Genomic DNA, 26,206 nt, shown 5'->3' with positions numbered 1-26,206 from the left:
AAGAAATAAATCAGTGCTTCTACTTTAAAACAGGTAAAATAGAACAATGATATATATATATATATATATATATATATATATATATATATATATATATATATATATATATATATATATAAATTATATATATATCTTGGCCCTACTACCATTAGTACCATCATAGTAATGCCCCTCATATCAATCAATATCTCGTATCTATCCTATAGCATTTGTGCTTAAAGCTATAGAGATGATTATGTGCTGGTTTCCAATAATAGCCAGGCCTGCAATGTTTTTGAGAAATGGATGTCAAATATTGAACTTCAAAGGTTGACAGGTGAATTTCTTGAAATCCATTTTGGAAACACAAGTAATACATGGCTTTGACTGGAGACCAGCTATAATTCTCTGCAACAATATGGGCAACTTTAGCTGCCCATATTTGATAGCACCCATTAAAATAAGTAAGTAGGTAAATGAAAGTTCTCTGGTTGTACAGTGAGTATTACAGCTTTTAAAACTGTTCATTGTATTTCAGTGCAATTCTTTGTTGACTCCTATCTGTGATTGATAGCAAGAGTTTCTTTTAATTTTACAACAATGTGGTTGCTACATATGTTCATTGTTACAGTAATGTTATTTATTTCTCCTTTTCAAAGCACAAATTATTTAATCTGTTACATAATCATAACAATGTTAACACTTTTACATTAAGAGGAATAACAAATACTTTGTCATTCCTGTTTTGGTCATATCCCGACACGCAAAGGATGCTGAAATCAAGTTGTGGAGACCAGGGCACTCAACTATCTAAGCTCCAACCATAGGGCTAAGATATATTGACTGAATCTATATACTTGTCCTTCTTGGCAGTCAAAGACAATGTAATGTCCATTGCAGTAATCTCTGATGTGGGCACATCCTTCTGTATACCTACCATATTTTTAGTTAGAGTGCATGCTCTAAGAAACAGACAAATGATACCAAGTTCATGTGCTTATAGAGCATATTCCTGGTCCTTACCTCAGATTGTACTTATGCAATGTAATATAGTCCACACTCTCTCCTCTTCATGATCTAACTAGCATTGCCTGCTCACTTCCACATAATGCTGCCTGCTTCCAGTAGCTTCAGGTCATTAATTGAGACTGGGATGGCTAGACAAAAGTTAATAATTCATCCACATGTGCTACAGAGCTTGATAAGACAACTAACTTTGTTTGTGGGCTAAACATAGGATCATAAGCATCATAGGATCATAAGAAGTTACTAGGCTATTGACCCTGAGGCCCTTACAAGCCTAGCCAAGAATTTAGCCCATGTTCTGACAAGTCATGCATAAAATGTTAACTGTCAACTTAAATAGCTTACCATAACAATACTTTTTGTTTGAGCTTGCATTTTGCTCTATTTTCCTATACTGATCAAGAACACATACTTAACATTTATAAATGTTATCCCACTTCCAATCTTTTCCTTAACCATGTTTACATTCCTTACCATCATGGTCACTTCAGCCTTAATGTCAGCCTGATAACAATCTACTATAGCTCTTCTCCTCAACTATAATTTTCCTTTTGCAAACCAGTCCATAGTACTAGCTAAAGCAATGCCTACAAAACTATCACAACTCATATGTTGAACCATTAGTACTACACATAGATATGGTATAGTATCACAATCAGGGTCAAGTTAGGAGTATTATTTTGTTGTGGCTTTTTCCTCTGTATTTTAGTAACATTAGTCTGAAATGCATATAGCAAATTAGGCCACTTATTGACTTGACCACTGAAATGACTATTATTGTGTTAAATTAAATTTATACTCCAAATTTCTAACCTAGAAGTACATTGTCTTACACATTTCTCTTCTTGCATGCAACATGACTTGGATTTCACAGTGAGTGGGGACGGCTTAGGTATTATTGTTCAACTTTAAAGTAGAATTTCACTATTTCTGATCTTTTTAAGTGAACCTTGATTGAAGAGTTTATAGTTTTCGCATTCTCTCTCACACACACACACACACACACACACACACACACACACACACACACACACACACACACACACACGATGCTATAAATTATGATGCTGAAGTGATACATAGTTATATGCAGCTGTGTTGATTTCTTGGCTTAATTAAAATTATATGCAAAGTAAGGTTTATTATCATCAAAATACTCTGTGGCTTTGTGGTTGTCATATTAACAACAGCTGTACAAAATAGAGTGAAAGCTCTAAATTAATGAAAAAGAGCCAAAAGATGAAATGATTACTCACTTCCTAACTGAAGCATCCAGCCATACACATTTCTATAAATGCAACATCCTGCTAGTAACAGTTTAGATTCTAAATGAGCTTTCCCTTAACAAACAAGCAGCACTGACCTTTAGCACACCTGACATTTAGCTGCCCTTTAAGCTTTTAACATTTACCTATCATCCTGAAAATGAATTTGAAGTGTTCAGTATTTCTGTAGTCACATCATCTTAAGAGCAACAGTGTTTCTTATATATTGCCTGCCATGTTGACTGTGCATGTTTTTTTAGCAAGACGTCTTGGGATTTTGGCATAAAGTTATTACCCCATTTTAACTTTCACATGTCATCTCAGAACAGCTTGCAACAAACAGGTAGGTGTTTTGACATAGATTCTGGCACAGCAGTAGGTCACTAAAATGAGGTGAGGTAAGCTACTTTCTGCAGTAAACACCTCACGGGGACATTCAAACACAGCATGGCTGGGACATGCTCTCAATCCCCAGCCAATCAATTCATATAAGGTTAACTGTACTGGAGCAGTGAGTCATTTGATCTAAAATAAATGCATGGCTACTGCAAACTCTATAGTTCTGCAGCAGGCCCATGCATTCAGAATTTCTAAAAATCTCTGATACAAAATGAATCAAAAGGAAATATTTAATTTATATATCATTCTCTTTAAGCCTTTCTGTTGCTAATTTTTTTTTCTTTAAAGTACAACTGCCATTTTGTATTAAAACAGCCATTCAGCACTAAGAAAATTTACTACCTGGATCAGAGGCATAACAATAGTAGAAAATTATCATGCACTAATAATATAGCCACAAAATGTGTTGCAAGAAAAAAATAAAAAAAATAACTGGAAATATAAATCATGCTGTACCATTCAGTTTTGGGTTCTTTAATAAACTTTTTTTTTTTTTTTTTTTTTTTTTTTTTACAATAATGAGTTGTGAGTGTTATGAGACTGAGTCTTCCCACAAAAAATGTTAACTAAAATTAATATGTAAATTCCTGGCATGCCCATGTGGCTGCTAGTTCATAAATGTAAATTCATTGACATAATTAGTCAAACAAAAAATCACAAATGCTATACCACAGAGAATAAATCTTTGTATTGTTCTTTAATGCAAGAATGAACCTCAAAACTCTTTGTCAAGGTGATGCATAACATTGAAATGACAGGTACAAAACTTATATGTCAAAGTATATGTTAGTACTATTGCAATAATAGGACTATAAGTGAAACACTTTTTACACATCTCTTGGTTACAAAATATATTTTAATGATTTTTTAGGCTGTTCAACAAAGTGATATTTATCAAAATTAATACACAGTCACACTCAGATCCAGTTTAGCATCCGCATTTCCAAATATCAGTTTTATGCTGACGATCAATGATCAATACAAGGATGAATCAATTTCTCTCTTCCACCTAATTACATTCACTCTCCTAATTATTACAACCTCTTGTTACATTCACCTACATATGCTACCAAACCTAATATATTCCATTTTGCAAAGCGAGGCATTTTACGTTCCTCACTTGTTAGATAAAGCTCTTGGAATAGAGACTGTCCCTTCTCTAGCGTTGTGCTTTGTTATAATGTAGCTGCTTGTGGTGACATAGTCCCACTTTCATGTATTGTCATCATCCTTATTACTTTTTTACTAAAACATTCCTTTTCATTTTTTTCTTCTTACAATTTTCTACACATTCCCTTCATGTTCAGTTTATCAGTCTGGGAGTGATACTACTGCTATCAACATTACCGGCATTTCTGTTCCCTGTATTTAATAAACTATTAATGGTTCCCCCTTTGCTTTCTTCATCACTATCTGTCTTCCTCTGCCTGAGTCTCCATTTGGATATATACCCATATAGACTTCTAGTCCTCATTCCTTGGGGCATAAATCAGACCGCTTGGCATTATACCAGTCTAGTCACCCTTCCCATTGGTACTATTGTTTCATACTCAGATCCTTAACTCCAGCATGCTTACTAGCCCACTTTTTATAACTCATTTACCATATTATTTATTTATTTATATATTATTTATTTTACATTTGTTTACCGGGAAAGTCCAACTGGACAAAGTGTCCTTTTTCAGCAGGGGCCCAGGGAGAAATTCTCCATATCTACTCCATGTTCAACTGGCACTCCTATTTTGCTATATTTTCTTGCATTCTTTTTGTCAATCAACCTTCCATTATCTAACTTTTAAAATGCTGCATACCATTTGTTTCTCTTTTTGCTGTCTCATCTCTTACCTGACATTACTTAATTCTACCTACTTTTTCCTCCCTTGTTCTACATAATATTTTTTCTTTGACATTTTATTGTCTGAGTTTTTATACCTGTTTTTCACAAGTTCTATTACATACACATTCTACATCATTTCCCTTATATGCCTCCCATTTTGTTTCTATTTTAGCTCTTTACTGTTACCTTTAATGCTTTTTATTTAGACTTTATGTCTTAGCAAACATGTTATTTTATACTTCCCTATCCATAATATTGAAGTTCAAATGTATTTAATTATTAAAACCTAATCAGTAATAGCAATATACACTTATCCAGAGAATCTACTATGATACCTTAAGATCACATACCTAAATACACAACTGCCCAATAAAAACTGTTCATAACACATAGCTTGAGTCTTAATAACACAAATAGTTGTTGCTCTTAAGTAATCAAGTAAATTCACCAGAGAACAAAACACAAACAAAACACTTTTTCACAATAGACATGTCTTCCTATAGCACAAATACCCCATGACCATCTTCCTCTATTATTCGTAATATAAGGTCTCTGAATTTGAAGGAAGTATTAGTAACAACCAGTAAAGAACTGTCTTGATCTCTCTTAATGGCTGCAGTATCACCCGATGCAACAATACTATACATTCAGGCATGGCAAGGAGCTCCTACATGAATAGAGAAACTATAGATAAGTAGTTATTTCCTGTTGTTGTGAAGCTTGAACAACTGTGATATAAACAGTCTTGTATCAATGAAGAAAGACAAATACCATTGCATCATACCTCGTGCAGAGGAATGATCCAATCAGTTAATGGCTCTTTGAATCAGCTACCAGCTGACTACCTGTTTCTGCAGTCAAGGCATATTCTGCATCTTATTATAGATGTTTTTTCCTTGGATGATATCAGTGTAATGTTTCGTATCAAAACCCTTTTGAGCATTACTTCTTGATGTTTATTCCTCAGTTACTGACCAGAATATCTACATTTAGCATTATAGTTATGCCTTATGGGGACTGAGTCGTAATTGGTAGCGTGAAGGTTGGGACAGAATTTATTGTGAAAATTGCAATGTGTGACACAGGGTCATTAAGCTGATGATGTTTTTTGAACTTCATCAGATTGTCATTTAGCTGGAAAAGATTTGTTGTGAAATAATCTTTGAAGATGCTGGTGTTTCAAGATGACTGAGGTTTCACACCTAGTAAATGATATCGCACAATGGTCATACTTGACCACTGATTTGGTAGATGTGGGATCAGTTCATGGGAGAAAATATTTGTCAGAAGTAGGTCTAATTTTTTTGAATTTGGAATAGATCATCCAAGGAATTTGTGTTTATCCAGGAATCTCTGAGCATACTCATTTCTGCTGTTGTAGGTTCTGGTAAATGGAGGGATTGTTGAAGTCACCCAAGAGGATAGTGCTTGGTTTTATGTTGACAGATGTCAGTTTGTTAAGATATGCCTCATTATGTCAGTGGCACAGTGGAAGTATGGTAGTTGGCTACTATGTGGTATCGGGTATTGCTTACCATAAGAAGAATGTAGAGTTTCAGGTCATTGTCCTGCATTACGAATCTGGAAGTGAAATGGTTTCTTAGGAACAGAAATATGCCACACTAGCTATAATGTCCAGTTTTTCATTGGGACTGAAGGAGTGATAGGCATTACAACCTTGAACTGCAGGAGCACTTTCACAATTCTGAAACCACATTTCAGTGTCTACACACATATTGGTATCTTCAAGGGTTAGGAATGCCTGTAAGGAGTGCAACATTTTTTAGACTTCGAGCATTGCCTAGTGTTTTTATATTATTTTGATTGCTGCCATGAGGAGAGAGATGCAGACCATCTCTAACAATGCAGCTGAGACTTCATCCTTCTCAACCTGGGCTGACATATATATTGGATTCTCCTAGAATGACACCAATAGTTAAATCAATGACTAAAGTCAATTATCTTTGGTTAGTATTGTGGAATCATTTTTGTTGATGGTACAGTATTGCTCAGTGCTAGATTAATTCCCTTTCCTGATGCACATTCTCAGAACTCTATCATGTCCCTCTTCATATAATCCAAAGACTTGCATTTCAAGTCATTCACTCCTATGCATACAGTGATACGGTCATATGTGTGCCTGGAGCAAAGGAACTAAAGGGCTTTAATGATGATACCTATCCTGACACCTGAAAGGCAACCAGCCATTACTCTTTGCCTGGTTAATGAACCATCTGTGTGTCTAACTATGGAGTCACTTATAACCAGGACATTCCTGTAGATCAGTGTGCATATTGCACCTAGTCAGCCACTGTAGTCTGACAGCACCTGCATATAAGTTACTGAACACATGTGTGATCAGTGACATTTTGTATAGTCATTCAGTGTGAGTGTTAGCTTGAATGAAGATGCACATGTGAGTGATTAGAAGTAATGAGAAAGTCAGCAAGCATATGAAGTTTGAAGTATATGTTCCAGTTACAGCTCCTGATGTGTTTATGTACAATAAATGACTTGAACCCGTCTGTGCCTCAGTGTCTCATTTAAGTAGAGACATTTAGGTATTCTCACAGCCTACCTTAATATTATACAACCACTTATATCTGCAACAATATCCACTGACTTTGCTGGTTCCTGCAACAGGACTCATATAGCCTATCGCTCAGCTGTTAGACCTCCTAAATGTATGAAACGTTTAAGTACCTAGTCTCTAATTAATTCCTATATCTGATTTACACTCACTGCATGAAGTGTCCTATATAAATTTTGCTAGCTGAAAACTACTCATATGGAATGTTCTCATGTATATACTTTGTATTGCTTGTATAATATCTTTGATTTGAGGATGATTACTTATGTACTGTTTTTTCACCAATTGTATAAGCTGCAAATAATATGTATTAAATGTCTTTATTAATGTGCATTCTGTATTGTATGTGAAATGTCTTATATGTGGAGCTTTTCTTGCCAGGACTCCACTGAAAATGGGCACTTCTGGTCCACCTGGACCATCCCAGTAAACTAATGCAAATAAATAAATAAATAATAAATAAATGTATGAGACATGCAACAATTCCCACATGAACTAGCTTGGTCTTGCTGCCGTAAGGGCTTCTGCATGCTAGTTATATGACCATCTGATAATATCTGTATTCCTTATAGTGTGTGAGTGATCTGTATGTTAGATACAAGCTGTTGATTCTGAATCACATCCAAGAGGTAAATCTGAGGGGGGTTTTCTGATACCTAGTTTTCATTATATGGGGAAGCCTTGTTTAAGATTTTTTAATAGTATCAGCAAACTACATCTTAGAATTTGAAGCTGTTTACATTATATAGATGTGTGTGTAGGGGGGAATTAAGACATTGTTAAGTTCATTGCATTTAGCTGGATGTCACCTCTCACAGAAGAAGTTCTTTGGGTTTAATAAGAGAACAAACCTAAGGCAGTTCATACACTGTCTCAGGATTCCATGTGTTATAAGGTGACAACAGAGGGGCAGGTTTCTGTGCTAATTTCCCACGATGACCAGTGCTGCCATATTTATAGGACGTGAGATCATAAAGAGAGGACAGGGAAATATTATTGCTGTGGAAGTTAATAGGACTCCGTTTACGTTCAGTGTATGCCTATGCTACTTAGTGCAGCTGGTACTCAGGGTGCTCAGATCAGCGCTGGTAAGAGACAACAAACTCAACATAGTGCATGCAGTTTAGACAAAGTAGAAATGAATAAATAACTAAGCAATCTAATGAGAAGGTACACTTCCTTTCATATAAGAAAAGACAATTTACTTGACAACACTACTGGCTTTGAAGATGCCGCTAGAACTGTGCTGCAGGCAGTGCAGGAACTGCAAAGTAAATAAAAGAGAAGAAAACCAAAGAACCAATAAAAGCTAGATCAAGTCTGAAGACCAAGTGCTCAGAATTACCCAAAAAACAAAAACTACACCAATTAGTCCTCCTGTCACTTAAATCAAATCACAACTGATTTTAAGGTAGATTTTGGACATAGCAGCATTAAACTAAGCAGAGCTGCTCAAAGTGCCTTTAGTGCAAATAACAACAACATCATCAGGCAAATCAATTTTAGCTGCAAATTACTAAAATGACATAAACAAGCAGGTAATGCAAAAACAGTTAAAAGGCCTAAAGCAGTATAAGATACTAATAGGCAACACAGAAACACATCAAAATAGCTAGTATATTTGGCAACTTAAGTGTACACAATGAAAAGTACTTTCCTGATTTTTTTTCTCTGTCTTCAGATGCAGCAGATAGTTAAACAGTGAGGGGCACATGGCTCAGCTCTTTGCAGTCTCTTCAGGAGAACAAAAGCTGAGTTGGTCCCACTACATTAAAACAGAGAGAAGTAAAGATATGAATTAATGAAAACTAAGTGAGGTCTGAAGCCCAAGTGTTTAATACCATCCAATATCTGTAGCAATTAGGCTAACTCTCACCGATCAAATCACTACTTATTGTATGATGGCCTGTACCCCTAGCTAAGCAAATTTACTGAAGACAGTGGTTTATATGGAACAAAACATTGTTAAACAACAATGAACAGCTAAAAATGGCTAAAGTGCAACTGGGTGCATTAAGCAAAGCAAAGCAATATTAGCTGAAAATGACTAAAATTATATAAAAAAGTAAGGACAATGAAATACTTTCAGTTAAAATCAATGTAAGTCAGTTTCAAAGAATAAAATTAAACTGCTGAAATATCTTATTTTCACTCACTTCTGCATCAATGAGTTCTGTACTGTACCGTGAATCTGCTGGCAAGGCTACTCCAACCCCAGACCACCAACAGGCATAAAACTGCTTAATTTGAAGTTAACTTAACACTTGAGCATATTTTACTTTACCAGTACTAACTTTCACTGAAAAAAAACTAATAAAAGGAATAACAAAATACTGTGACTAACCCCAATGAGTTAAAGGACCTTCTCTTTGTATCCATAAACATTCTACCTCATTGAATATTTTTGGTGGAAAACTATTTAACAGGGGTTACTGTGCTCCAATGAAGTACCTGATCAGTTAAGCCCATTCCATTTACCCTTGTTACACTCAGGCTCAGTCAACTCCCCTACCCTACCCTACCCCCATTCCCACCTCCTCCAATATCAACTACATTTATCTGAAGCTAATAGTCACCTTTCATATTGCTACCAATCAAAAAACAGATTGCAATCTATATTTTTTAAAATTTCTAGTCTCCCACCAGGATACAAGTGCTCTTCAACAATTGCATTCTGCTTGCTGAGCACACTCAAGCAAATCTGCAGTCTGCGGCTACCACTCCACCCACATAGTATACAAAGGAATCAGTACTGCAAAACTAAACAAGGATATACATTTAGAGTCTCAAGAGCAGGAGGACACTCAAGCAAATCTGCAGTCTGCAATTACCACTCCACCCATACAGTATAAGAAGGAATCAGTCATGCAAAATTAAACAAGGATATACATTTTGAGCCTCAAGAGCAGGGTCAATCCACCCAGACATTCTACTTGTATGGTTTATGAGAGTGAAGCTATTACATTAGCAGTATTTCTTAGTAGTTCTCAGCGTGTTGATAAAACTGACTGTTGTAGCCTTGTGCCCACCCCCCCAGCTAGTGCAGTAATCCTAACTGTCCAATAGACAGTATACATTTAATTCAGATCCCTGTGACTAAATTAACCATAAAGAAGCCCTCTCAGTGCTTTCTGCCTTACTTTGTATCACTTGGAGGCCCACCTGTTTATTTGCATCTCTATACATTCCCCTTCATTGCTAATGTATCTTCCAACTCTAATCTGTGCACAAACTGGTTACTAATCAGCAAGTCAGTCTGAAGACACACTGCCAACCTTAATCAACTTTGCTGTCTCTTCTCTCCTTCACTTTACAGGTAGTTTGAATTATTACTTACCCCCTCTGAGGCCTTCACTGATAGATTTCCACTGATTGCCTCTCTGGATTCTTTGAATTCCACTTGGTTTACACCCCTTGTGCTATCTCCCTCCCCCAATACTAAGGATATATAAGAATCCTGCTGAGTATGGAGCCATCTTTAAATTTCTAGTCTCCCACCAAGACACAAGTGCTCTTCAGCAATTGCATTCTGCTTTCTGGTAAGCTGTTAGACCTCAGGAATTTGTTTAAAGTGTTCAGATTTGTAAAGTAATACTTACTTTTTACTCTTGTCTTGGTGGTCTCAGCCCCACTCCATTCACCCTTGCTAATGTTTGGGCTCTCTTTGCTCCCCTGCCCTGCCCCCTATTCCCTCCCACCCCCACTACCTCTACATTTATAGTAATCACAGCCATACCCACAGCTCATCCTCACATCACCTCCACCAATCACAGCTCCTCAAGTCAGATCACATTATATCTACCCAACTTGCTCCACACAAAATACTCCCAATCACTCTCATTCCCACTAGGCATTTTTTACATCACCCACACTACTTACCCATCCACATATAGTGCAAACCTATAATTCCTATTCAGAGTCCCACCTAGAACCAACTTATCTTTATAACCATGACTATCACACAACTAAGTCGTCTGTCTGCCTTCTCATAATTCTTTATAACACCACAAGTTATCACTCTAGCAATGTCCCTACATTTAGTAGCACAGCACTACATTATGCACTCTCATATACAGACACCACACATTATAATAATATCTGTCCACAGTTGTTCAAGAACTACATAACTGACCAATTCAGAACTAAACACGTATGCTCTCATTCCTACTCCAAAAAAAACAATACTTTATCATACCCTTCACCAAACTCCAACTTCTGTATCACCATTTTAACACCAGGCTCACCATAAGTGGGGATATCCACCTCAACCCAGTCCCAAATCCATCCTGTCCAACACAGACTGCTCCAACACAAATGTCAGAACATAACACTCCCACTATATTCATCCCTGGGCAAATCAACAACAGCAGCAAAACTAACCATCTTGTAATACTAAATATTAATATTAGGAGTATCAAAAATAAAATACCTGAACTCCAGGCCACAATATCACACTACTCCCCAGACATAGTTGCTTTAACAGAAACCTGGCTAAATAAAAACATAGCTAACTCAGACGTTCTCCCTACCAGCTACAATATCATTAGACAAGACAGACCACTTCGTAAAGGGGGTTGAACTGCCTTACTGTATACATCCAACTTAAATGTACATTAATTACCAGACTCCTACTCCTCCCCCAATAATTGGGACATACTTATCTCACAACTTCAACTTCACCCTAAAAAGGTCATCACCACAATTGGCACCTATATTCCACCTGGTAATACACCTGCTAGCCTTGAAGACTTCTTATCCTGGTGTTCTGGGGGATTTCAACCTAGATTGGTTCACCTGCATATCAGAACCACCAAGTAATCTAATAAATATCCATGGCTACCAGCAGCTAGTCCAAATTCTCCAAAATCTAAAAGGGAATCCATCATTGACTGGGTCCTAACTAACAACCCCACATTGTACCCCCAGGCAGGCAGTCTCCCAGACACCTTAAGTGACCACAACATAATATACTTTATATGTAGTAGAACAAGCATATGCAAAACCACTAACTATATATCCACTAGAAACACACAAAAAAATCTCTCCTGAGGTCCTCAATACTTTACTCTGTAACTGTGACTGGACCCACCTAAAAACCCTCCCACTTGACCAGGCTGTAGCATATTTCAACAAAACATTTCTACAACACCTAGACACTGTCACTCCATTGCGCAAAATCAAGGTTAGAAACTCTACAAACCACTGGGTCAGTAAAGAAATCAAACAAATCCTCAAGTCCAGAGACACTGCCTGGCTTTACTATCAAAAAAACAAGAAACACAAAGTCGAACTAAGTACCAAGAACTGCACAACCGTACAAAAAATGCATTAGGCTGGACAAAAAAATTCTACTACACAACATTACAAACTAAATGCCAACACAACCCCCAACATTTTGGAAAAATGTAAACCAGCTTCTAAAACCCACCCAAAAGGCTACACCCAAACCAACCACCCCTGACACTAAAGTTCCCATTGAAACACAATTCAACTCCCACTTTGTGAACTCAATTCTATCCTTAGTATCACAGGACAGTTCCTTCCTCACTAAACCCCCAACACAAATAACACTAATACAAGCTTTACCCTCAAAGCAGTTTCCACCACTTCAATCAAAAGCATGCTCTCCAAACTAAAAACCTCATCAACAGCAGCCGACTTACTCCCCAGCTATTTCTTGAAACTCACAGCAGATGCTTTTGCTATCCCAATCTCCACTCTCATAAACAGATCCAATTGTTGAAAACTATGTGCCCAAACTCTCGAAAATATGCTATGTTACACCCATACATACAGGCAGGACCTCCACTGAACTTAATAACTACAGGCCCATTGCTTTAATCTCCCCCCGGCCAAAATCCTAGAAAAATACATCCATACCCAGATGCTGAATTATCTCCTAGACAGCAACATCCTGTCACCTACTCAGCATGGTTTCAGACTGCCCATAGTACCACTCCAGCCCTCCTCTGCTTCACAGACACAGTAAAACATCTCAAAAATGAAGGCCTGCAGATGTCAACTCTTTTTTTGGATATGTGCAAAGCATTTGACACAGTCTTGCACCAAATTCTGCTAAAAAACTAAACCAATATCACCTATCAAATTCTACTCTTACCTGGTTCCAAAGCTACTTAACTGACAGGTACCAAGCTGTGAAATGGGAAAACTCTCTCTCCTCAGCTGCCCATAACTATAGAAGTCCCACAGGGTTCTATTTTAGGACCACTACTATTCACAATCTTCACAAATGACCTCCATACCTCCACACAGCATGCATCAATCATTCAGTATGCAGATGACACTATGTTAATCTGTGCTACACAAAACATTCCCACCCTCCTGCAAACTACTCAACTAGCATTCTCTGACATTGAAAACTACCTTACCAAAGCCCAACTTAACTTCAATCCAAAGAAAATTCAGCATATGATTATAACCAGTTCTAACAAAAGCACTGATAACAGTCAATTCACCATCTACTCCACAAATGCTACTCCAATTGCTCCAGTGGCACAGGCTAAGCTATTGGGAATAACCATAGATTCCCACCTAAAATGTGATAGTCAAAAAGTACATGCCAAACTGAGATCACTCTACCGTATCAAACCATTTCTTACCAACAACACAAGATCAGCCATTGCTCGCTCCCAAATTCTATCCACCCTACTCTATGCATCTCTCATACTGACTAATCTCAACAAAACTGAACTATGCAAAATAGAAACCTGCTATAACAGAATTGCCCACTTTTCTGCAAATTGCTCATATAAAACTGATTACTGTACTGCTTTGAGACAGCTCCACTGGCTTGAACTGCCCAACCTCCTAACCTAAAATCAGCTCTGTCTCTGTCCTTCGATCTGTTTCCTCCCCAATAAATGTCCTGCTATCAAAAACCTAGTACAACATCACTCAGCTGAAAGGCCTCTTAGATCATGAAGCAAACTGCTACTAGAAGTCACCAACAGCTACAATAGCTTTGGAGATGCACTATATAGTAGTTCAGTGGCTAAAAAATGGAACTCTGTCCCCACTAGCATTCAAAACACATCATCCAAAGCCTCCTTTAAAGACCTCATCAGGCAACATCTCAAGCAAAGTTGGCAGTGCCATGATTGCTCCCCAGGCTAGTGAAAGCAGATAAGGTACACATACTAAACCTAGAGTACTCGATAATAGTTTTCAATCTTACTCACAAACACTGGCTAATCTACAATGTATGTACTGTACATGTGTACTATGTATGTATTCTACCTATGTTCCAAATTTCAGCTGTACACCACAAATCTATTAATTACTTTTATTTTTAAATTAATATTTTTTGTTTGTTCTCTTCAATGTAACTGTTGATGTGCTGCATACCACTGTAAAAACATGTATTTTGTAATTTGTGTGTATATTTATTATGTCTATATAACTAAATGTATCTGTAATTTTTCTATGTGGAGCTTTTCTCCCCGAGCCTCTGCTGAAAAAGGGCCTTTTCAGCTCAGACACCCCCGGTTAACAAATGAAAAATAAATAAATGAAATAAATAAATACACAAATAATTTTTTTACCTCGCCTTCACAAATCCAATAACCACTTCCTACCCAACCCACAACGAGTCAAACCATATGCAGCCCACTATCATTATCCTGTTTACATTTTCACTAACCAAACACTTGCATAATAATTAACATGCTATTCAGTGTATTGCCATTCACTTCTCTCTTCATTCTAGTGCACATAACCAACTATCATATACCACTGATCAACAGCCTTATGCCCAATACTCAGTCCATTGCTCTCAGTGGCAATTACTCCCATATTTTATTCCATATAGCCCACAACCTTTACAGCCTGTCTCACATCCATCTTTTCAAACAAACATATATAAAAGTAACTAACCCATTTCACAAATTAGTCACAAAGCAGAAATTTAACACCAAGTGGCATATTTAGGTATCTTCACCCTGTCTGCAACTATGTGGTGAGATTCACTCCAACCGAGGTCCAAACACAACCTCTCCAATAATCACCCACACAGCCCTCAATAATGTAACACCTCAATCCTGCAACTCAAGCAAAACAAGTCTAAAATTTATAAGCACTGATCTTAGAAGCATTGTAACAAAGTAATTGAACTGCATGCTTCCATATCTCATTACAGCCGACATCTTCAGTATCACAGAAACTTAGCTAAAACTTGAAGTCAAAGACAATGAAATCCTACCACTAGGATATATTATCCTTTGGACAGACTGCATATACAAAAAAGCAGGTAAGTTAGCTATTATGTACCAAAAACACCTGAACATATATCTTTATCAGAAAAAGCATCCCTCATTCAGTAATGCAAAGATTCTTATTGCCTTACTCAAGCTAAACTCTTATAAGACCATATGTATCATAGCTTTATATATTACCCCTGGCAATAAGATCAGTATAGCAGAGGACATACTCTCTTGGACATTTACCAATATGCCACAAGTAGCCATCAAACTCAAATAGTATCTGATACCCCTACCAATATTAACCTGCATGGTTTCTCTCAGCTCATCAACACACCAACTAGCTATAACAAGCACTCTTCAAATTCTCTACTCCTGACTGGAATCAATCAATTAAACCCAGTAATATATAAAACTATGGCACATTATCTGATAACTTAAGTGACCAGCGATGGCCTGCACCTGTCACCCCTGGGATTCCGGATACTGGCTAAGGTTTATGCCGCCCCTATAGTGCCTTTTTTAGGCAAGGTTCAAATGACAAATTCACCACCGTAACAGGAACAAGCAAGCAAAAACTGAGGGTGATGCTACTCAATGCTAGAAGTCTAAATCTCAAAATGCACTCACTCGAGGCACTCCTTAAAATGGAGAACATCGATATCTGTGCAGTGACTGAGACCTGGTTCAGGGCTTCAGAGAGCACCCCTGCACTACCAGGCTATAACTCATACCACACCAAACACGAACAAGGGTCCAGTAACAAAATAAAGTGCAACAGTCAATTTTAATAACTTGATAAAGCTGAATACATGAGCGCTTTCATCTGAGACACAGACTTCTTCAGATAAAAGCACTGGTGCCGAAAACCTGATTATATACAGGTCACTTAATACAATAATTAACAATCAATTAAATTAAACAGTAACCTTCCTTGTTAATTTTTAAAAAGACAGTCTAAAATCTATAACTATAACTCATACCACACTTTTTGGCCATGTAACCTGGACCAGAACACCAAAGGCGGAGGTGTGTCCATATTAATTAAGGATATCCACACCTCCAGGCTAGTTGCTCAGCATAATGCAGCCAAGGTTATCCAAGTGCAACTAACTCTGGGCAAAGCTGCAATCCAAATTGTAGCTTGCTACAGATCACCCACCATGCCCCAGGATTCCCACTCATCTTTTCTTGATGTACTGGAAAATATTAGGGTTCAACCAAACACCCTAATAATGGGCGATTTCAACTACCCCACCATTAATTGGGAAAACTACTCATGTACCAACTCCTTCACTCAACGCTTTCTGGAATTCATAAACTCCAATGCCCTGGATCAACTTATCCACACCCCCACCAAGGGCAACAATATCATAGATCTAGTAATTACCAATATGACTGACCGGTGTTCCACACCTGAAGTCAACACCTCATTGGTCCGATCTGACTATAAGCTAATTACCCTAGATATCCACATCCTGCCTCCACCCCCATTAAGGAAACCATGGTAAAAAAGTTCTCCAGAGCCAACTTCATGCTTCTTAAGACAGAAGTGGTGAACTTCATGACACCCATGCAGATGGACAATACAGTTATGACTACTGAATCCTACACAATTGCACTTTATAAGCACTTACATGAGTGCATGGATCATGCTATCCCAAACAGAACTAAGACGCTATCTTCCAGAAAAAGGAAGCCAATCTGGTCCGCTGCCATAAATAAACTGTACAACAGAAGGAAGAAACTCTTGCAAAAGAGAGTAAAATCCCACAAGTGGAGGAGCTCCCTGGTCAGCCTCAGTAAGAAGCTACTATCCCTGATAAAATCCTCCCAAGCTAGTTATGAAAACAAAATCACCACTGATTCTAAAGACAACCACAAAGCATTGTATAGCTATGTCAAGAATCTCAGTGGCAACACTCAGATCTGCTCTGAGTTACAGCACAACGGCACTAAATATACAGACCCAACTGATATTGCCAACATCCTGGCAGATAGGTTCAGTGCTAAATTTACCCCCCTCTCACCCCCTAAAGAGCCCATCTCTATACCGGAAGAATGCAAAGTTCCTGTAATCAGGGCTATACAGGTAAAAAACACACTCTCCAAAGCCAAGAACACAGCATCCATGGGACCAGACAACATCCCAGGCTGTGTTCTACATGAACTACAGAACGAACTGGCACCCCACCTAAGTACCATGTTTAATCATAGCCTCACCTCAGGCTTTGTGCCTGCTGAATGGCACACAGCAATGGTTATCCCACTCCACAAGGGGGGAGCCACCACGAATCCCGGGAACTACCACCCCATTAGCCTGACAAGCCTGGTCTGCAAGGCCATGGAATGTATCATCATGGAACTTATAAACAAAGACAATGGTAATCTCCAAATTCTGGATCCCACCCAGTTCAGGTTTGTAAAAGGCAGATCATGTCTCCTAAACCTGATAGACTTTTTTGAAGCAGTCACCAAAGCCGTAGACAAGGGTAAGGTGATTCACACAGCCTATCTAGATCTTGCCAATGCTTTTGACACCATCCCCCACTCTGGAATTATAGATAAACTCTCTAAATTAGGTATAATCCCTATGTCACAGGATGGGTTGCCAACTGGCTCACTGACAGAACCCACACTGTGAAAGTAGCAGACTCCAAATCCAACTTCAGACCAGTGACAAGTGGAGTACCACAGGGTTCAGTCCTGGGTCCTCTTCTGTTTGGTATCTACTTCTCTGAAGTACAGGCTAACACAGAAGGTCTTTGGCTAACAAAGTTCGCAGATGACTGCAAACTAGGAGCCGTAATCAAAACTCCTAATGATGTGGACATCCTACAAAAGAGCCTCACTGAGACAGATGCCTGGTGTCAAAGCCATGGCCTCAAGCTCAATGCCAAAAAGTGCATTGTCATCCCCTTTGGTAAAAACTCTGTACCCATGAACAACAACATAGGCTGTAGTATACTTAACACCGAAAGTGTGATAAGAGACCTTGGGACACAGGTGGACAGTAGTCTCTCCTTTGATAATCACATTGCCACATTGTTCCCCTCTACTCATCAGTCATTAGACCCATTATAGAATACAACACCCCTTTTGGTATGTACCTCACAAGACATCTACAACAACTGGAAAGGCCGCAGAAATACCTCACAAAGAGGATTATCGTCCTCAAACAGATGCCCTATGCAGACAGTCTCAAAAAACTCCAGCTTTACTCCGTCGCATATTGCCTTCTCAGAGGTGATGCCTGCCTAACATACAAAGCTATGTCAAACCCAGAACTGTTGGGACATGCTCCACTTAAAGAAATCCCAATCCCTCCGAGCTACACACTCTAGGGACCTCAACCTTGTCACCACAATAAACAGAACATGCCGGAGGGATAGATTCCTGCCCCAGAGACTTCCCATACTCTGGAATAAACTACCTATCTATATCAAACAAAGCTCCTCAATAGCACTCTACAAGAAAAATCTTGATGATTGGATGGGAAATAGGAAATTCACCCCTGGGATCACCTCTGTGGCTCTGCTCGACAATGACACAGGAAAATAATTTTCTTGCGTGGCAAAAGCCAGGGTACCTTTTTGGCTAGGCTTGTATAGGCCTCAGGGCTGATAGCCTAGTACCTACCTATGAACCTATGAACCTATGAACCACATGCCCAGTTTTGCTAACAGGCTTGTATGCAATGCAGTAAAAAAAAAAAAAAAATCACACATACAAGAATATGAGTGACCTATCCAAGTGCATAATGTACACAATGTCATCTCCACTCAAGAAATACAACTGGAATGTGTTAAAAAATCTTCCTATAGATGAAGCAACCTTTGAATTTAATGAAACATTTACCAATATACTGAATGGACTTGCTCCCATCAGGAGAAAAATAGTTATAATGAATCCAGAAACATGACGATGCTAAAAACAATAGGCAACTGATGGTGCTCTACAAGATCTGGAAAGCATGGCACACCAACAAATCCAATGAAAAATGTTACATGATGGACAGATAAGAAATACACTAAACACAGTATAAGGTATGACAAATAACCCCACTACTTTAATTTGATGAAGGCACACAAAAATAATACTAAAGAAATTCTGGTCATCCATCAAATGTACTAAATCCAGACAAAAGTCAACAGCCTTCTCCCTCCCCAGAAATCATTTCATCAACACCTGCTAATAACTTTAACAAATACTTCCTTCAAGCTGTAACTTCAATTGTCAAAGACAGACCCACCATCAAACCAACCCCCCCACCAACAAAACCCCATGGAAGGTCACTTGTCACTCATTCCTGTCCCTACCTCGACCATAAGTAAATATCTCCAAAACCTAAAAGCTCTGCTGCAGGCAGTCTTCCTTCTGAATTACTAAATACTGCAGCTGAAGCTCTGTCATATCCAGTATCTGTATCAATACTCAGATTCATTGTAGAATCTTATGTCCCAGCCATTTGGAAGAAGGCATACATACTTGCACTTCATAAAGAAAGACCCTCTGCCGACTACTACAACTTCAGACCATTTTCTACCCTGTCCCAATTATCTACAATGTTAGAAAACTGTATCCATTTCCAGCTACTGTAGTACCTGACCATAAATGATCTTCTCTGCCCAGCACAACCTGGTTTTCATCCCAACTCTAACACCACTAGCACCCTACTTCACACTTTGTTGAAAGCATTAATTAAAATCACAAATACTGGAAACATAGTATCATCTTTATTCTTAGACCTGTCCAAAGCATTCAACATAATCTCTCACCATAAATTTTTACTAAAATTCTCCTCCTTAGGTCTATCCCCTCCTCCCGCTCTTGGTTTAACAGCTGCCTAATAGATAGATTCCAAGCAGTCAAATGGCAGTAAGAATATTCATCATTTCAACTCATTACTGTGAGGGATGCCACAAGGTTCCATACTTGCACCCCTTCTGTTTAACATATTTATTTATTTATTTTATTTTATTTTATTTTACTTATTTTACATTTGTTGACCAGAAATGTTTGACTGAGTCGAAGCCTCTTTTCAGCACAGGCTCGGGGAAAAAAGCTACAGTTTTTACAGTTAATATTATTGTTGTATGCCACAGTACAGACAGTAACGGTACATGTACAAACAAATATATAGCAGCAAAAAATACTTAGTTAAATACTTAGTTAAACAACATTTATACAGGTAATGCAGGAATGCAAATCATAAACAATCAAGAAAATTTAGACCATTTAGTAAAGGATAGTAGTGGGAATCCAAGTGAAACGGGAAGTTTGTATGCTGAGTGTATCAAGGAGGGTTGGAGCAATGGCAGATCCATTGTCCTTTAAAATATTTTTTAAGGTTAGTTTAAATTGTTTGGGATGTGTGAGTGTTCAAATTTTGAGGAGGAGTCTGTTCCATGCAATAGTGGGGTGGTAGCTGTATAGGCTGCACCCTGCTTTAGACTTGGGCTTATAGACACTTAATAAGTGTTGGGAGGAGCTACGTGGGTTTCTTGTGGGAGCATAATTGGAGATAGAGTGTAAGGCTGGGCAATAAGAGGGCTGATAGAGAACAGAGTGTGTGGTTTGGAGATGTGAAAGGAGCAGGAGGTGAGGCAGTTCAAGCCAGTTCAAGCACTTTAGAGAGAGACAGTGATGGGATTTTTAGGATTGTAAGGTAGCAAATCTAGCTGTTTTGTTGTAAGTAGACTCTAGTCTTGTGAGAAGAGAGGAGTTTAGGTTAGTGAGGATTTGTGAGCAGTAAGTTAAGCAGGGAAGAAGGTGAGCATGAACAACTCTTGCTTCTTGTGTGAGAAATGTTTTGTTTCTGTATAATAAACCTAGTTTGTGGTGAGTTTTACTAATACAATTATTTATGTGAAGATCAAATTTTAATTGATCATCTATTATTACACCAAGGAGTTTTGTACTAGACTCTACTTCTATAGGGGTGTTGTTGAGGGAAAATATAGAAAAGGAGGGCCTCATGTGATTGAGTATTTTGGGGAGTAAGAGTAGTAGTTTTGTTTTTTTTTTTTTTTTTGGTTGAGGATAAGTTGATTGTTTGAGAACCATGTTTCCACTGAATTAAAGGAAGACTGGGTAGTGCATAAGAGTTCAGAGAGTGAGTTAGCTATTGTTAGAACTGTTGAGTCATCTGTGTATTGGATAATAGATGAATGTGGGCAGGAGGTATGTAGTAAGTTTGTGAAAATGTTAAAAAGTAATGGCCCTAGGATGGATCCTTGACGGACTACCGTTTTTATTGGGAGAGGAGAGGATAGAGAAGTATCCCATTTCACTGACTGGAGTCTATCAGTAAGATAGCTATCAAATCATGCTATTGTAGCTGGGGAGAAATTCAGGTTAGACAGTTTATTTGGTAGTAGAGGGTGGGAGAAAACCATGCTATTGTAGCTGGGGAGAAATTCAGGTTAGACAATTTGTTTAGTAGTAGAGGGTGGGAGACAGTATCGAAGGCCTTTGAGAGATCCAGGAAGAGACAGGAGATAAGTTTGTGGTCATCTCTGGCCAGTGAAATAGTATTGAGAAAGGACAGGAGAGCAGTATATGTGTTGTGTTTTGGCCTAAAGCCATGTTGAGTAGGAGTTAGTAGGTTTTCCTGAGAAAGATGTTGCATGACTTGTATATGTATGCACTTTTCTAGTATCTTAGACAGAGGAGAGAGGATTGCTATAGGTCTAAAATTTGAGATTTCACTGGAGTTACCTCCTTTATTTATAGATAAGGTATAGAACTGTCTCCAGATAGATGGTACTTTTTATTCAGTGATAGATCGATTTATAATGAGAGAGATGGGCACAGCTAGTGAATGTGCAGCTATTTGGAGGAAGTATGATGGGATGTTGTCAGCAGAAACTGAGCAAGGTTTCAGTTTAGAGAGCAGTGTTCTGATGAGAGCAGTGGACACAGGCTTGAGGGAGAGAATATTTATAGAGGTAGTGGTTGAGGAGAAAACTGGACATTTGACTGTATTTATATTAGAGTTGTTTACCCTTCTGTACTACCCTAATAGGTGTCTAACACCAAAATGTATGCTTCAACACTACCACCCTACCAAAGCTCTTATCTCATAGGTTCATAGGTGTGTACTACGCTAATGGCCCTGGAGCTTTTACAAGCCTAGCCCATAGGATTACCCTGGCATCGAGCCACCCAACCTTAGATCCTTTTACAAGCCTAGCCCATAGGATTACCCTGGCATCGAGCCACCCAACCTTAGATCCTAGTGCCTCTGTCGAGTAAAGCCACTAGAGTGATCCCCGGGGTGAATTTTCTATTTCCCATCCACTCATCAAGATTTCTCTTGAAGAGTACCAGGGAGGTGCTCTGCTTGACATGTATGGGAAGTCTATTCCATAGCATGGGCAGTCGCTGGGTTATGAACCTGTCCCTCAGGCATGTTCTGTTGATTGTGGTAATGAGGAAATTGGACAGAAAAGAGAGACAGGCCTTTCAGAGGCACTGGTAACATATCAAAAGAAACAATGAAAACTAGGTGAAATCTGAAGTCCAAGTAGACTAAACCACCCATCTATAAGAATTAAACCCTCACTTAGACAGAATCACAACTGATTTCAAGATGATTAGAAACTGGCTAAGCAGATTTAATCAAGTCAATGATTTAAAACAATACAGTATTAAACAAAGCAGAATAGCAGAACATGGCAAAAGTACAACCAGAAGCACCCGTCAAGGTAGTATTAGCTGAAAACAACTGAAATGAGTTTTAAGAAGGACAGGTAATATAAAAATATAAAAACAACTTAAAATGTAAAAAAAAAAAAAAAAAAAAATATATATATATATATATATATATATATATATGATATAGTAATCAGCAATACAGAAATGGATTGAAATGGCTAAAATAGCTAGGCAACCTAAATACAGAAAAATAAAATTATTTTCCTGTCTTTTTTTCTCTCTCTCTTTAGATATGACAGCTAGTTAGAGTAAGGGGCATGTGGCTCAACTCTTTGCAGTCTCTTTAGGAAAGCAAAGGCTGAGCTGGGACCCACAGAGGGGAGACAACAAAAGAAAACAAAAGAATGAATGAAACCTAGTTGAAATCTGAAGCCTAAGTGCTCAAAACCACTCGAGACTTGCAGTAATTAATCTAACTGTCAATTAGATTACTTCACAGTTGATTCTAAAGTGGTGTCTGAATGTTTCCTAAATGACAACACTTAAAGCAATGGTTTACCATCCTCTAACCTGACTGGCTGCCATATAGTGTCTGCAGTACAACAAGACACCATGCTATGGGATGCCCTTGGGAATCGATGTGTTCTTTTTTTTTTTTTTAAAACAAGTTTATTGTTTTAACATATAAGAGAAATATCATAACAATTTTATACAAATAATTAAAAATAGTATTATTATAATATTCAACAAAACAACTAAAGTATTTACAAAGACATCCACTACAATCAGATCAATTAATTAAACTAAAATACTGTGCTATTGAAATTAGAATTTTTTTAACAAATTTTGTAAATTATCCCATACAATAAAATGTGATGTTTTTCTAGTTGTTCTCATTCTAATTGTGCTTATTTCCATATGACACATTATATTCATAACATTTTTAAATTCATTGAACGAAGGAGGTGTATCTGAAATCCAATTTCTAGTTATTATTTTCCTAGCCACTGCTAGGATAGACCATAACAAGGGAAGCTTAATCTTTTAACACATTGAGGTACAGGTGTGTTGAATAATATAAGAGACTTAGAAATAATGAAATTATCTGTAAAAGAGCCTGCAAAAATTCATTAATTGACTTCCAGTATTCTTTCAACTTCATACAGTCATAAAACATATGAGCCCAGTCAGCATTAATTTCTACATTACATCTCTTACATAGATTATCTTTATTATTAATTTTATTCATCATCAAAGGTGTATAAAAAGATCTATGTAAAAATTTCCATGTATAAAGTCTCCAGACAATGGAAGATGTAGTTCTATAAGCAGATTCCAATATATATTGTTTATCTTGTTGAGTTGGTGGGTCCCCATTAATTGAGGTGAAATAATTCCAGTATGAATCTACATTGTAAAAGTTTCTTGTCTGATAATTTTATGTATATATGAAAGTTTACCTTTATCAGAAACTTTATGCTGTAAATTTATTATCAAGTAATCAATCAGTTTTGGAATAGATTCTTTAACTGTTATAGACATTAGATCTATTCTATCAATGAGATGTTGTCTAAAGATCTGAACCTCTAACCAGCAAGTTTCTCTTAGATCAAATTCTTGTTTTAAGAAATCTAGATTTTTAACTTTATTATCAGATATCAGCTGATACCAGTACTTTAGATTATTATCTATAGCTAAATGAGCTCCTTCAGAAGTAGATGACATAAGCATACCCTGAGTATAAATTATAGGAATACAATAAAATTCCATTCCCTATACTTAGGGTGCATGAATATAAAGTTACGATAACTAATAATAATATTTAATGGGTAACAGACCATATGTTTAGGTGTAATAGGTGAAGTACAAAATTCCTTTAGCAACCACAACATGGAGTTATTTATAATCATATTTTTATGTGTTAAGGAGATTTTCATGAAGTGCATACTAATTAGCTCCCAATAATCTTTCCATTTTGACATATGACCGATCTATTAATAAAGTAACAACTTTTATAATAGAAGAGATAATATATAAATTAAAGTCTGGAAAAGAAATACCCCCTTGAGACCAGCTATTAGTATGTTTCTTTAATGCAATCCTAGGTCTATTAGGTGCCCATAAGAAATTTAACATTAGTGTATTCAGTTTCTTGATAGTTATTTTTGTAGGTGAAAGTATTATTGATTGTATTAAGTATAAAATCTTGGGGAATATTATCATTTTAATAATTGTAAGTCTCTCCTCCATAATAAAAAACATATTATTCCAGGTATTAAAAGATTTTGTATATTAAGAAAACAGGTATTATAGTTATTATATATAATAGATTTAATATCTTTAGATAGTATTATACCTAAATAAGTTATCTGACCTGAGTTGGGTACATATTTAGTAAAATCACTAATGAGAGTATTTTTTCGTGTATATATAGGTAGTATTTTAGTTTTTTCTTCATTGAATATTAAACCAGAAATACTTTTAAAATTCATCATTTTATCAAATAAAGACTGCATAGAAGAATTAGATCCTGCTGATGTAATTAGAACATCATCTGCAAAAAGTTGAATTTTTGATGTTGTATTTTGGGAATCGATGTGTTCTGAGCTCCATGGACAGCTTATATACATCGTAAGATAACATATATTGGCTGCAGACTGTGAATTCACCTTTAACCATGATTGGCCTTGTGACTTTTTTCTGTAAATTTCCATGTGCACAGACATTAAGCATTAATTATTATGCTCATGACATGTACCCTCTACCCTCGGTCATTTAAGTGATGATTTATTTTTGTTTATTTATTTATTTGTTTGTTTGTTTTGAAAGAGAGCACAGGCTCATTTAAACATGAACAGAAAGACAGAACAGCTAACGAAATAAAGATTGTTAATGTTTATGAAAACACTAAAAATCACTAGGACAAAATTCTAAACATTAAACACTATTAGACACTTAGAAGAATGATCAGTTTAATGTCATGAGTTTAGATTCCATATATTTTTAAAACTGAAACTAATTCTTACCCTCACTCATAGAAAATAAAACAAGTAACTACTTTTTAGGAAAAAAACTGTCAGCTGTGAGAAATATGCACATATTCCACATTGCAAATGGAAGTAATCCATTCTATAACTTAAATAATATGCAAGGTTCTTAGGCTTGGAAGTATCAGTTTAATTTTGTTTAATAAATTTCATTGTTCCAGTTTTGTATCATTAACCTCACAAATTAT

This window comes from Protopterus annectens, chromosome 11.part0 (assembly GCF_019279795.1).
Source record: "Protopterus annectens isolate FY-2018-M chromosome 11.part0, PAN1.0, whole genome shotgun sequence".
In the NCBI taxonomy this organism is placed as follows: Eukaryota; Metazoa; Chordata; order Ceratodontiformes; family Protopteridae; genus Protopterus; species Protopterus annectens.
The sequence above is the reverse complement of the archived record's forward strand: the minus strand, read 5'-3'. Positions refer to the sequence as shown.